Source organism: Benincasa hispida, chromosome 6 (genome assembly GCF_027475165.1).
Source record: "Benincasa hispida cultivar pf3 chromosome 6, pf3_genome.v1.1, whole genome shotgun sequence".
In the NCBI taxonomy this organism is placed as follows: domain Eukaryota; kingdom Viridiplantae; phylum Streptophyta; class Magnoliopsida; order Cucurbitales; family Cucurbitaceae; genus Benincasa; species Benincasa hispida.
Genome location: NC_143483.1, coordinates 57,184,827 through 57,198,918, shown reverse-complemented (window position 1 = coordinate 57,198,918; position 14,092 = coordinate 57,184,827). Strand labels below are relative to the sequence as shown.

The 14,092-nt window shown below is 30.5% G+C and overlaps 1 long non-coding RNA gene across 1 annotated transcript; it reads right to left on the bottom strand.

The window, feature by feature from the left end:
* Positions 1-10,981: 10,981 nt before the first annotated feature.
* On the bottom strand, positions 10,982-13,832 carry LOC150035792 (uncharacterized). Its single transcript, XR_016530075.1, has 4 exons — positions 13,392-13,832; positions 13,219-13,284; positions 13,039-13,132; positions 10,982-11,196 (listed from the first exon to the last, which is right to left on the bottom strand). It is a non-coding gene; the product is annotated as an uncharacterized LOC150035792 (long non-coding RNA).
* Positions 13,833-14,092: the final 260 nt, after the last annotated feature.

Here is a 14,092-nt window from a genome sequence, read left to right as displayed (position 1 = left end):
TTTATCTATTTTGTATTTTGTAAAAAAGATAATAAATTTTACATAATTCAACTGATAAATTCGTAATAAGTCAATTTTCAAATTTGTTTATAAGTTTACATGTACTTATTTTAAACATTACAAATCACGTGTATTAACTAGTTAAATTCGTTATAAGTCAATTTTCAAATTTATTTATAAGTTTACATGTACTTATTTTAAACATTACAAATCACGTGTATTAACCAGTAAAGTACAAAACTCTTTAAAAACTCTTAGGTTACTGACAAAACCGTGCTATATTCAAAATTAACAATTAAATAACTCTAGTAAATAAAAACTAATTACAAACTTCAATTAAAGAAATCCAACTTTGGTGTCGGTTTTTTCCCCCTAAATTAGTCCTGTTAACCGGGACATACAAAATATATGTTTTATATTTCATTAGATCTACGTGACAATATTTCTTTTAGTGATTTCTTGAACAAAAGTCCTAGTGCACAAAATATAAATTACAACCTTTCATAAAGTTGTAGGTGAAAACCATAATAGATATTTAAGTTTAAGATATAATATGATGAAATTGAAAGTTCATAGTAAAATTTGATATATTTTATCAAATTGAGAATCGGAATTGATCGTCGGTGAGACCCTCGACTGATTTAAGCATATACATCCTTTTGATAGACGTGCAACCATAATCGAAAACTGAAAAACCAAACTGATCAACTTGTTTGGTTTTATTTTTTAATATAAAATTGGATATCTTGATTTGGATTTGGAGAAAACAAATCAAAACCGAAAAGAATTGAGGATATATATATTAAAATAAACTCTAACATAGGTATATCTTTTAATATTTTAATTATTTTGGTACATGTATATTTGTTGTTTAAAGAGAAGATAATAATTATGGAGTTTGTTATTTAGAAAAGTTGAAAAAAAAAAAAAAAAAGAAGTCCAATTGCAATCTAAACCAAATAAGTAGACCCCGATTTTAATTTGAAAATAATACAAGGGACCAATTCAAAATAGAAATGAAAGTATAAATAAAAAAAAATGGGAAGAAAAAAGAAAATGTCAAAAATTAAACCAAATCCAACCATATAAAAATCAATCTATTTGTTTTGTTATTCACTGGAGATTGGTTTGATCCTTCGTTATAAAAGAGATTAGTTTGATTTGATTCTTAATTGACTAAAAAATGACAAAATCAAATCAACTTTGTGAAAGATTTGAATTTTCTTTTGTTGGAGAAAAGAAATATATCTTTAAAATAAAATTAGAAATGAGAGAGAGAAAGAGAAGAAAATTGAGTTGGGGTTTTAAAACCAAATCTTATCCCCCAGTTGTGTGGGATTTGCAAAACACTTTGACATGACTTTTGATAGTAAAATAATACTTCTTTCTTCTTCAATTTCTTTTTGAAAATTTATCTTTTCGTTTATGGTTGTTTGCTTTTGAATTTCACCACTTTTTGTATGCAAGATCTTATCATCTTCTCTCTTTGGTTGCCATTTCAGTCAGCAGTCTCAGCAAAACCTGCAAATTTTCAGAAGTTTTTCATTACCATTCCTCCATCACTTTGCCCCATACATTCTTCTCCCCTTTACTTCTCCTTTAAACTTAACACACTCTCACATGTAATATCAACCCTTTCTTATACTCTTTACATTTCTCGTCATTCCCTTGACTTGGAATAAGCACAAAATCAGTTGATCAATGAGTTATATTTAATATTAATAATCCAAACAGATTAAATCATGTTATAACAATTCAAAACATTTTTTATCTTTCCTATCATTTCTTAAATTAACCGTTAGATTGATATCTTGAGTTTAATTCAATTGGTTAAGATATATGTCATCCATAAACACCTAAGTATGCTAAAGATAACTCCAAAGTACGGTAGCGATGTAACTATAACCCTTCTTTTATTACTTATCCGTTTGGTTTTATTTTGCCCGATGTTTGAATATTAAATGAAAGTCTCTTTGCTTTCTTATTTTCGATCTTCTTTTTATCTGAATTGTTCTTCTTGATTTCAATCCTTTTTCTAACGAGTGCACGCTTGAAATTAAGAGTAACTGGCAATAGCGATTGTCACCTAAATCACGCCGAAATTACTTTTAAGATAGCCCACGATGGAGCAACGTTTCGAGTTTCGACTTCTGTAATTAACATTGTTAAACTAAAAGGGGGAAAAAAGCCATTGAACTTTGAAAGTTCAAATTTATAGGTTACAGTCAAATAGATAATAGTGATCAAGAATATGCAACTCAAATCTCCTACTTTCTATTATACTAAAAAAAACATGTTAATGGATCACGATTAATATAACATTTTATCAATATTAAGTAAATTTAATTAGTTTTCAACGGTCCATTTTCTTTTCTTTTCTTTTTTTTTTTTTAATGAAAATGCTGCTAATGAGGTGATGTCGCACAAACTTCACAAATTATAATCTATTATACATTAAATTTAACAATCTTTTAACATTCAATAGCTTTATTTATTTTTTATTTTTTTACTATTTAAGATGATCATGTCAATTATCGTTGGCCTAAACTAATTTTAAGGATTTAATATCTTTTATTAAAACAAGAAAGCTTAGAAAAAATATTAATCAGTTTTAATAAGTAAATTCAATTAGTTCTCATTGTTTTGAAATTTAGATAAGGAGATAAAAAAATATTTTAAATAATAAAACATGGGATATTTTCTCTTTTGGGTGTTAATTATTATATATGCTAAATTATTATTAAACTGAAAAAGTCAAATAAAAGGACAATGTCTGAGAAGAAGAAAAGTTAGAAAAGAACCAAAGTGTTTCTGAAAACCTGTATAAATAAATAAAATAAAAGAAAAAGAAAAATCCACTGTGTCATCATCTTGAGCAATATTGTACTAAATTTACTGAGCAACCAAACATGGCCAACCTGACACTTCCACACTGAAGACTGTCAAGCATATGAACTCATCACCTAGAGATAGCAAAAGAAAAAAAGATCTAATTGACCCTATATTCTATAAACTTTTAATTTTATGAAATTATACTCTAAATTTAGATGAATGTTCTATTAAATTTTGCTACTCCACCCATTACTTTGATTAAATAGCTATATGTAAAAATCTTATAAACTCAGTAGTGGTGTGAAATCAAAATTTTCACAAATTTAAGTTTGAATAATGCACAAGTTAAATTTGTCAAATCTCAACTTTAATATAGTTTTTTTATTATTAAAATATTATGAAGAACATTCATACGCTTAGTGTCGAGAACGTTATGATTCAATTTAAGTGCTTGAAAAGTAGCATTAATTTGCTTAATAATGCTTCATTGGATCTCATCGATGTCTTTTCTTATTTATTTTTTTTTTATTGATGAAGCTATGTCATTAGTAAAAGAAAAATTATTTAAAATGACAAAACTGTTAAAAATATTTACAAACAACAGCAAAATATCATAGTCTATCTGTGATAAATCATGATAGATAACAATATACTACTATCTATCTGATTTATCTTTGTCATGATTGACATAGATAATAGTCTATCGCTGTCTATTGCAGATAGACTGTGATATTTTGCTATTATTTGTAAATATTTTGGTTTATTTTTCTATATTTAAAAATAACCCTTAGCAAAATGAACTTTTAATGAATTTTTAAGGAAAACCGATAAGAGAATCTAAAATTTGCAATGCTTTTTTAAGTTTAAGGTTAAAATTAAAATATTTTTTCTAAGTTTGTGGTGCAATTTAATGAATTTGAAAGTTTAAGTAAAAATCTATAATAAAAAAATTTCACAAGAGAGACAAAACACCAACAAAATTAAGTATCAATATATATGAACACCAAAAAAAAGAAAGAAAAAAAACCTAATCATAACTCTAACCCTAACCCTAACCCTAACCCTACATACATTACTTCCATTTCACTTATGGACATAAATCTCAAAATTTCCTACTTTTAATATATTATATCCAAAACTTTTCAGTAAGATAATAATTAATCTAATGTCATTAATTAAATTAACCATATAACACATATTAAAATGGGATACTGGGTTAATTATAAATGGGAAAGCATAAATTTCAGTGAAAGTGGAGCAACTTTGAATTTATTTATTTATTTAAGGGGGAAAGAAAAAACAAAAAGCATGGGGATGCATAGATCACTTCAGAAATGAAGTTGAATTTTATGATAAGTGTGTTATGAACTGTTGTTTTCTTCAGACATATCATCATGGGCAGCTTCCATTCCATTTATTCTCTTGTTTTTCTCTATAATTTAATTTAGTTTAACTATTTGTATATAAAATTGTTGGTCAAAAGGGTTTCCTTCTATACTTTTTCATAAACTCTGGAATAAAACATTATTATAATCAATATTATATATAAATATAATGTTTTGCTTTAGTTAAAGATTCCAGTCAGTTTGAAAATATGTATAATGGTACTTTTTGAAGTATATTAAATTATATCTAAAGAATTCTTCCAGCTAGGGCAACTGGGTCTAATCTAATATTTGATTAGTCAATCCCAAAAGGGTTTTAAAAAAAGTTGTGAGTTCAAGAAAGGACTGCTTTGAAAACTGTGCTTTGAATGGAATTACTTGGTGTGTGATATGATGATACCCTCTTGGAAAATTGGAACCCTAGTTGTTTATTTGTTCTCAACTCTCAATCTTTTATAGTTGTTTTTGTGTGTGCAATTTTGAGGTAGGTTAATCAAAGTTTTTAACACTGATTGGAACTTGGAAATTAAGAAAATGATAAGTTTGTTGAAAAAAAAACTTTCAACTAACCATGTGATAATAGTTTAAGACCATGTCTATACTAATACATAATCAAAATTGGTGCAACCGTATAAGTTTACATTCATATGTCAATTGTAATTATAGGCCTCAATCATGGAGGGAATGAGATTCCTTTTATTATCTTTACTACACATTTATGCACTCGTAATAAAAAATTCGTTAATATTGTTTACTTCTATAGGAAAAATAATAACAAGGATAAATGGTGAAAAGTTAGTAAAAAAAAGGGGTATGGGTCCCACATAATAATCAAATGTAATTGGATTGATGACAATTTTCTGCACAATAAGATTACATTTATTGATTACGAATTTTATTGTAGGGCTCACATTTCATACAATTACAAAATACTAATAAACAACAACGTAATCAAACGGTGCCCAATTTTTAGATTACCATTGATGAGTTACGTTTACAAGAAAGTAAACATGGTCTACATTTTAAGGGCCATTTAGTTTAAGATTTTATAGATGTCTAGGAATAAAGAATATCTAGGAGTAAGATATCTAGGAATAGGATGTCTGATTATTAAAGATGACTATGTTTAGTTGTGCATGAGAAATACTATCAAAATTTTATGGAATAAAACTATGGTTGTGTTTAATTTATAAAATTAAGCATAAAAATCTTATATAATTTTAATAGATTCATTAGTTAGACAATAATATCATTCAATATATTGATAAAAAAAATAATTAATTAAGAATCAGTAATAATATTAATTATAAATATTTACAAATTGAGTAATTTATAACTAAAATTAACCAATTAATATATTTAAGGAACGTCATATTAATTATAATCAATATTTAATCATTTTTATAATTAATTAAGTTCAACATTAGTAATTTCGAATCTAATTAAATAATATAAAAAATATATTTTAATAAATAACATAAATTTTTTTTTAAAAAAAAGATAAAAATACGATATATTAATAAAAAAATACTATTTTCCTTTTTATAAATATAATATGTTAATAATGAATGAAGTAATATAAATTAATTGCAATAAATAATTAACTGATTATATGTTAATAAAGAATGATCAAATTAAAATTAATCTCAATAAATAATTGATTGATTATTAAAAAGATAAAATAACAAGTTATTGTTATTATTGAAAAATGATTTTTGTACTAACTAAATTTAACTAATCTTGGTTTACTATTTAAATATATTTAAGATATTGTTAGCTAATTAATTAGTAATTTATGTAAAAAAATATTTGCATTCACTTAATAAATTATTATTATAAAAGTAAGTTGATTAAATATTTTAATAGACTTTTATTGATTTATTAAAATAAATATTTATATTAATTTTGTTAAATTAATATTAATTAATTATATTAAATTAATATTAATTAATTATATTACAAATGAAAAACAAATGAAAAGGAGAAAACAGAAACCCACGGTTTTGGAAGGGAATAGAAAACCCTTGTCTATGGCAAATGAAGATACCTGAAAATAGTTTATTCAAAAAGTTGAAAACGGTGAAATAAGCATAAGATTTGGATGCATGTGTCAATTTTCATGTAGAAAACCCTCTAACCAAACAATCCCTTGAGGGTCTATAAGTCGATTCTACCTTTATAATTATTGAACTAGTTAAAACAAAATCGAGTTTCGAGTATCAGTTAGTTATAACTATAAAAGTTCGTTTGGTTGGAGGGTTTTATACATGGAAGTGACACAAACATCCAAATCTCATGTTTGTTTCATAGTATTTTCAATCTTTTGCCTAGGAATAAGCTATTCTCAAACATTCTCATTTGCCACAGACAAGTGTTTTCTATTCCCATCCCAAAGTGTGGATTTTTCTCTTTTCCCTTTTCATTTGTTTTTCATTTTATATATAAACCCTTTCTAAGATGAGGATGGTAGTTCGGGAGTTCGACCTACAATATAACTGTTATGAGCAATATGTTTCAACCAATTAAACTATAAGTACTTTCGAAGAGTTGACTGAATCTCATCTCTCTACTCTGAAATTGGACGGATCAGTTCGCCTTCGGGAGAGGAGCGAAGTAGCTCGATCGAGTTTTCGAGGGAGAGGAAGAAGAGCTAATCTGCTTAGCAACGGAAGGTGGTTAGTATAAAAATTCGTTTTTCAATAATAATAATTCATTACTTTATTGTTTTAATAATCAAGTAATTATTTATTGAAATTAATTTTAATTTGATCAATCACTATAAACATATAATCAATATTGATTATTTGATGGAAGAACACATGCGCAACGAAAGAAAACGAATCTAAAGTACTCTAATTAGGTTAATTATAAAGGATAAGCATGCAATTGCAACAAATAAAAGGGAAAAAATCATACAGCCTTTTACAGACTTTGAATCTTCTCCAAATTAGCTCAAATCTCCTCACGAATGGTTCGTAGACCACCAGTCTTTTCAACTATTTTTCAGCCTTAAAACGGGATGGTGAGATCCGGTCAGTGACTAATTTGGAGAGGAAAAAGGTTAAGTCTTAGAGAGAAAATTGTTAAGAGATTATCACATAATCTCATCCAATTCCACTATGGCCAAGAGTTTTAGAATTTCAATAAACACTCCATTTTAAAGAACATTACATGTAAAGCATGCAATGTTGAGTTTGATTAGGATTTGACACTAAAAAATACACTAACTCAAAATAGGATTTAGTGGGGCAAGTATCTTCAAATGAAGACAACACTTAGTAATTCAATCGTTGGAATTTTCCACTCACAAATGTTAGATCTTTCCACTAACTTGGTCAAAGTTTAACTCTTAAAGTCCAAAGTCAACAAATTTGACTTCCATTGCATTTTTTACTTAGTCAACAATTTGACTTTTAATATAATTTTGACCAATTTCATTTAATTTAAAAATTAATTATAATAATCAATTTTAAAATTAAATTAATATAATAATTAATTAAACAATTTAATTAATTTAATTTAATATTAAATCCAACACTAATAATGCTTCATCGGGTCTAGTTTAATATAGTTTAATCAAGTAATTATTTATTGAAAGTAATACAAATTAATTGCAATAAATAATTAACTGATTATAAATAATCAATAAGGATTATATGTTCATAACGAATGATCAAATTAAAATTAATCTCAATAATTAATTAATTGATTATTAAAAAATAAAATAACAAATTATTGTTATTATTAAAAAATAAATTTTTGTACTAACTAAATTTAACTAATCTTGGTTTACTGATTAAATATATTTAAGATATTGTTAGTTAATTAATTAGTAATCTATATAAAAAAAAATTTGCATTCACTTAATAAATTCTTATTATAAAAGTAAGTTAATTAAATATTTTAATAGACTTTTATTGATTTATTAAAATAAATATTTATATTAATTTTGTTAAATTAATATTAATTAATTATATTGCAAATGAAATTATATATAAAATGAAAAACAGATGAAAAGGGGAAAAGAGAAACCCATGGTTTTGGAAGGGAATAGAAAACCTTTGTCTGTTGGAAATGAAGATGTCTAATAATAGTTTATTCAAAGGGTTGAAAACTGTGAGACAGACATGAGATTTGGATGTATATGTCAATTTCCATATAGAAAACCCTCTAACCAAATGATCCCTTGAAGGTCTATAATTCGATTCTACCTTTATAATTATCGAACTAGTTAAAACAAAACCTTTCAAGTTTCGAGTAACAGTTAGTTATAACTATACGGGATCGTTTGGTTGGAAGATTTTATGCATGGGAATTGACACAAACAAGTTTGACTGCACGCACACCGCATGCCTTGGCCTTCACTAACCTTTGATGAAGCCAACACATCCTCAATAACCATTCCCTTGGTAGGTTCTGCTAACCTCTTCATGGCCCTCAAGGCAAGCCTTACACTTAGTTATTTTTCTCTTTGAAACCTTGAACGCATGACATGGAAAAACCATCCTCAAGCTCTTTTATTTTTTCTAAGTACCACTTCCATTTATTTCACCTGAGAGCCTCCTTTTCCATACTTAGGAAATTTTCTGCCCTATTCCAACTTTGTCACACGCCTAACTTTCTATTGCTTTAAACTCTCAAGTTTCCTAAGCATCGATTACCCTTTACAACCCGAGAGCACACCTTCCTAACACTTAGAAAATTTCCATCTTTTAAACATTATACACAATCATAGTACACTTTATATAACATTCAACACATAAACACCATTACTCATAATCATAGAAACTTAAAACACAATTAATTGGTAAAATAGGTTTAGGGGTTTACACTTCTTCCCCTCCAAATTTCATAATTTGTGCAGTTTGTGCCAGGTCAAAAGGAAATCCTATTATGAATGTGACAAGTAGTACTAAGGGCTTCAGCCCAAAAATGATGAGGAAGATTATGTGCATAAAGCATAGCACGGGTTATCTACTATAGAATGTGATTCTTCCTCTCAACTACCCATTTTGTTGAGGGGTGATGGATGCAGAGAATTCATGATGAATTTCTTCTGCCGCACAGAAATCAACAATTTAGCATTTACAAACTCATGGCTATATCACTCCGAATACGAACTATATAGAGATCTTTCTCTCTCTAAATTTGAAGACACAAAGCCTTGAACACAACAAAGGTATTTGATTTTTTTCTTAATAAATTGAACTCAGGTGTAACGAGAAAAGTCATCCACACAAACTAAAACATATCGTTTTCCTCCAAGACTTTCCACCTGTATGGGACCCATTAGATTCAGATGGAGAAGTTCAAGCACACAATCTGTAACAGCCACAGGAACTCGCTTATGAGACACTATAACTTGCTTCCTTGCTTGACAATCTCTACAAGTCATCTTTTCATTTCCTTTCAGACTAAGAAGTCCAATCACAACATCCTTGGAAGCAGTTTTTTGTATAAACCCAATGCTCACATGTCCAAGGCATTGGTGCCATAGGGAAATTTCATCACATTTTGACATAAAACAAGAGAAGTTAGTATTTGTGGGAGATCAGAGATAATAATTGTCAGATGAACGTTTACCTGTCATGATAAGAGCCTTAGCATTGTTGGTGACAGGACATTTATCTCTAGTAAAGCTTACATTCAGATTTTGTTCATAAAGCTAGCTAATACTGAGAAGGTTAGCAACCTTCAACCAGCATCACATCATCAAGAGCTAAGAGCCTAGAGTATTTTAATTTCCCTTTTCCAATGATTATTCCTTTAGCCCCATCTCCAAAAGTGACTAGCCCTGAGCCGATGCCTTAAATATCAGAGATATACCCTTTTTCTCCCGTCACGTGTCTGGAGTAGCCAGTGTCAAAGAACTAATCCCCTTTGGTAGAGGATCTAAAGGAAGTTAACACCACATTGTAGTGGTTTGAGTTGCTTTTCACTCTCTAGACTTGTTTGGATCTTTGAAAACCACCGTTCATGGCCAAGCCATGAGCATGAATTTTTGACTCGAAGTTCTGTTTTAGATACCCAACCAGTCTGTAGCAATGAGGTCTATTATGAACTTTCTAACCGCAATAATGACAAATGCATGCTCTTCTAACTTGCTGGTCATTTCTGTGATATGGCTTGTGAATTGTGTTGGTTAGTTGGATATTCTTCCATGGTTATTGCTCTTTCACAAAAATAATTTTATGCTTTCCTTTATCATCTCCCCCTCGACCATAAGACTTCTTAGAGCTGGAACAACCAATACCATAAACATCTCTTGAGCTTTGACTAACAGAAAGAATTTATTCTACACTATCAGTCCCAAAATTTAGCATTCTAACTAATTTACATATAGCCTCTTTATCAGACTTAACTTCAATTAAAAAAAAAAAAAAAACTGACATGAGTCTAGCATTGTCAGCAATCAATGATTCAATTCTAATCGTTTGAACTTCTAATGCCTTATTGTCTCAATGCCCTTGTTTATAAAGATCACGATAGGCTGATGCAACAGACGAATCAAGGACTTTCTTTTCATCACCAAAATTTGGAAAATCATATTTCTGTAGTGTTTCTTCTGAGTTGTTAGAGGAAATGCAATCGCAAAAGCTCTGACATCTTCATTTTCACACCCCGTCCCAGATTACCCTCTTAACCTGAAAGAAGATATGATTGCAGCAGTTGCCAACCTTTTTGCTGGCACTTACTGCCTAACTAACTTGTTTAACCTGTCTTAAACCCTGATATATAGACATTTCATCAACATACTGAACAAATTACTCGAAACTTAACACATTTACATTATAGGGTTTCATAACATTGTTCATACATACACTTATATACACTACAACTTAGTAAGCCCAACATACAACACTAGTCCCTATATGATAGACACATGTGTACTAACAATTATAGAGTCATCAATTTCTTCAACCTGTGTCTTTGAGTGGCAGAGCAGCAACACAAATGTCCTCTAGGAAGTGACCTCTACCTGGGAGGGAAAAACATTTGAAAACATGAGCTAGAAACCCAGTGAGTGTCTAACATATAAAACATAAGCATTATACATAAAACTGATAGTAAAACTGAAAGCTTTAGCTAAAAACATAAACAACATTCACATAAACATTAACGTAACATATCACATCTGTACATAGCTGGACTATTCCGTACTTTGAGAGTAGTCCTCTTACTCAAATCTCAATATTTGGCCTCTTTCCTAAGAGTGAATCCTCTTGTCCAACTCTCTACCTTACTTAACTGCTTAGCTGGGAGAAGGAACCCTTTTTTCCAACTCTCCATGCTACTCTAGGTTGAGATGGATCACCTTTGTCCACTACCTTCCACCTAGCTTTCCTCATACTAACACAGGTTAAGGTATGTCACCTTAGTCCATCACCTTACCCCGTATTAACCTAGGTTAAGGTGTGTCACCCTTGTCCATCACCTTACATAGTCTTTCTCATGCTATATTAGGTTAAGGTATGTCTCCTTTGTCCATCACATTACCTCGTATTTCCCTAGGATAAGGTGTGTCACTTTTATCCATCACCTTTCTCCTAGTCTTAGCTGTCTTACGTGCACATAGACTGAATCCTGTCATTAGAACTCATGTCTAGGACTTATCTCTAGTACTTTCATATCTTGTAACGACCCGACCCCCTAGGACTTAGGTAAGGTCGTTAATAAAATAAATGCATGCACAGAATTTAAAACGACGCTCAGTTATTTGAAATAAATGCTAATTAAATAAGAGAAATTCAAAAGACGTTTATTAAATGTAATTGTTAAAATAGTTAATAGGGTACCCATGATTCGTAAAGACTATTAAAAGTATAAAAAAAAACAATCCTTCATAATAAGTTTCAAACAGTAAAACTAAACATTAAGGGAAAAATAAGGACTCTAAATTTCATGATGCGGAAGCATAAAAACTAGTCCCAGTGGCACGATCACGAATTCCGCTGCGCCATCATCGGTGCATCTCTACACTTACCTAAAACATCAACATATGAAATACTCAGTAAGTAACCCCACCACTGGGGTCAGGCTAGGTATCTATGTCCTCTAGATACCCGCATATGACATATAAACACATGAAACAGACAAGAGACTGAGTCCTATCCTATTGTAGTTAAGTATGCCCACAAAACTGGTGAATCCCGGAGGAAACACAAAACTGGTGAATCTCGAAGGAAACACAAAACTGGTGAATCCCAAAGGAATCACAAAACTGGTGAATCCCGAAGGAAGCACAAACTGGTGAATCCCGAAGGAAGCACAAACTGGTGAATTCCGAAGGAAATACAAACTGGTGAATCCCGAAGGAAATACAAACTGGTGAATCCCGAAGGAAACACAAAACTGATGAGCATCTAACTAATCAATGAGGATATTCGCACGGTCTCAACGTTCAAAGAATCAACACCGTACAATTTTAAAACATACATGAAATCTTTGGTACCATGGCTCTATCACATACACATAATCTTCAACAACATATTATACAACATTCATGTAAACCTTACATCATAATTCTACAACATACAAGTATGCCTCAACACCAGCACATCAAATGTCGAAATATGAAAACACATACCATCACATACTAACGATCAAATGCTTAGGTGTGTATTTAAACAATTTAGTACTCGTGTCAGAACATACTTTGATTCAGGTCATACTATCAATCAACATGCTAACAATTTACCATAACATACACTCACCATGCTAGCATACAACTAAAGCCTAGCCCGTGGACAGTTCCAGTGGTAAGATTACTTACCTCGAAGTCAAATTTAGATATTAATCCAATGATCACCAATTAACTTACCCAAACGAAACTTGATCAACAAACACTCGCAAGATTTCGACTCCAAAATCTCCTCTTAGCAGATTTTAAAACTCAATGGATGACGACTTGGAACCTTCAAGAATACTTAAAATTAAATCATTCTTTAGTCCAATAATCAATGGGTGCCCAACAACCAACAACAAGGATCATAATGCTTACCAAACTACTTGCCGAACAAACTCGAATCCGCTGGGCAACACGTTGCGCACTCTGAAGTACTCCAGTCTTGGATTTAAATCCCAAATATAATAGGTATCAATCAAAAAGGAAAATCCAAAATTTAATGGGCAACCCAAAACTTCAAAACTCAACTGATCTCACCCAAAACTTACCAACATTCGCCGAAATTCGACGAATGACAGTGAAGGAAGGCAGTGACCAATGGAGATCGGCGACTGAGCTCGAACAGTGGGCTGGACGAGCGGCGAACGAAGCTGGGTTTCTGGTCGCGCGAGTCTGCAGCCAGAGAGAATGTGAAACGGTGGCTGAAGCGGCAAACGAGGTTGGGTTTCGGACAGAGGGGCGACGGACGCGAAACTGACCGGCTGGGCGAGATCGACGTGCGGAGAGGTGCGCGACAGAGGAGATCTAGAGGGTCGCTGCTTGTGAACAAGATTGAGCTGATTTGCACGAACGACGGCCCACGAACGAACGATCGACGAACTGGTGGCGGCTCGATCGGACGCACGGTGCCGATTGGAGAGGAGATGGTCGGCGGCTTCTAGGGCACACGAAGAATTTCTTCACATTGTGGGGGGAAGAAGAAGAAGAGGGAAAATAGTTTTTTTTTAAAAAAAAAAAATCTTTTTAAAGGAAAAAGGTTATTTTAATAAAATAAATATAATATAATAAAATTTTCTTAGATTTTATTCCATTATATTCTATTTCACTTTCGCTCATTACACAAATATATCTAAATATATATATATATTCTTAAAACTCTTCCCCTTTTCTCTTCAAATTCCAAAATCAAAATCAAATTAATTTTCCCAATATAAATTGAAATTCTCGACCTTAACTTAAAATTAAATTA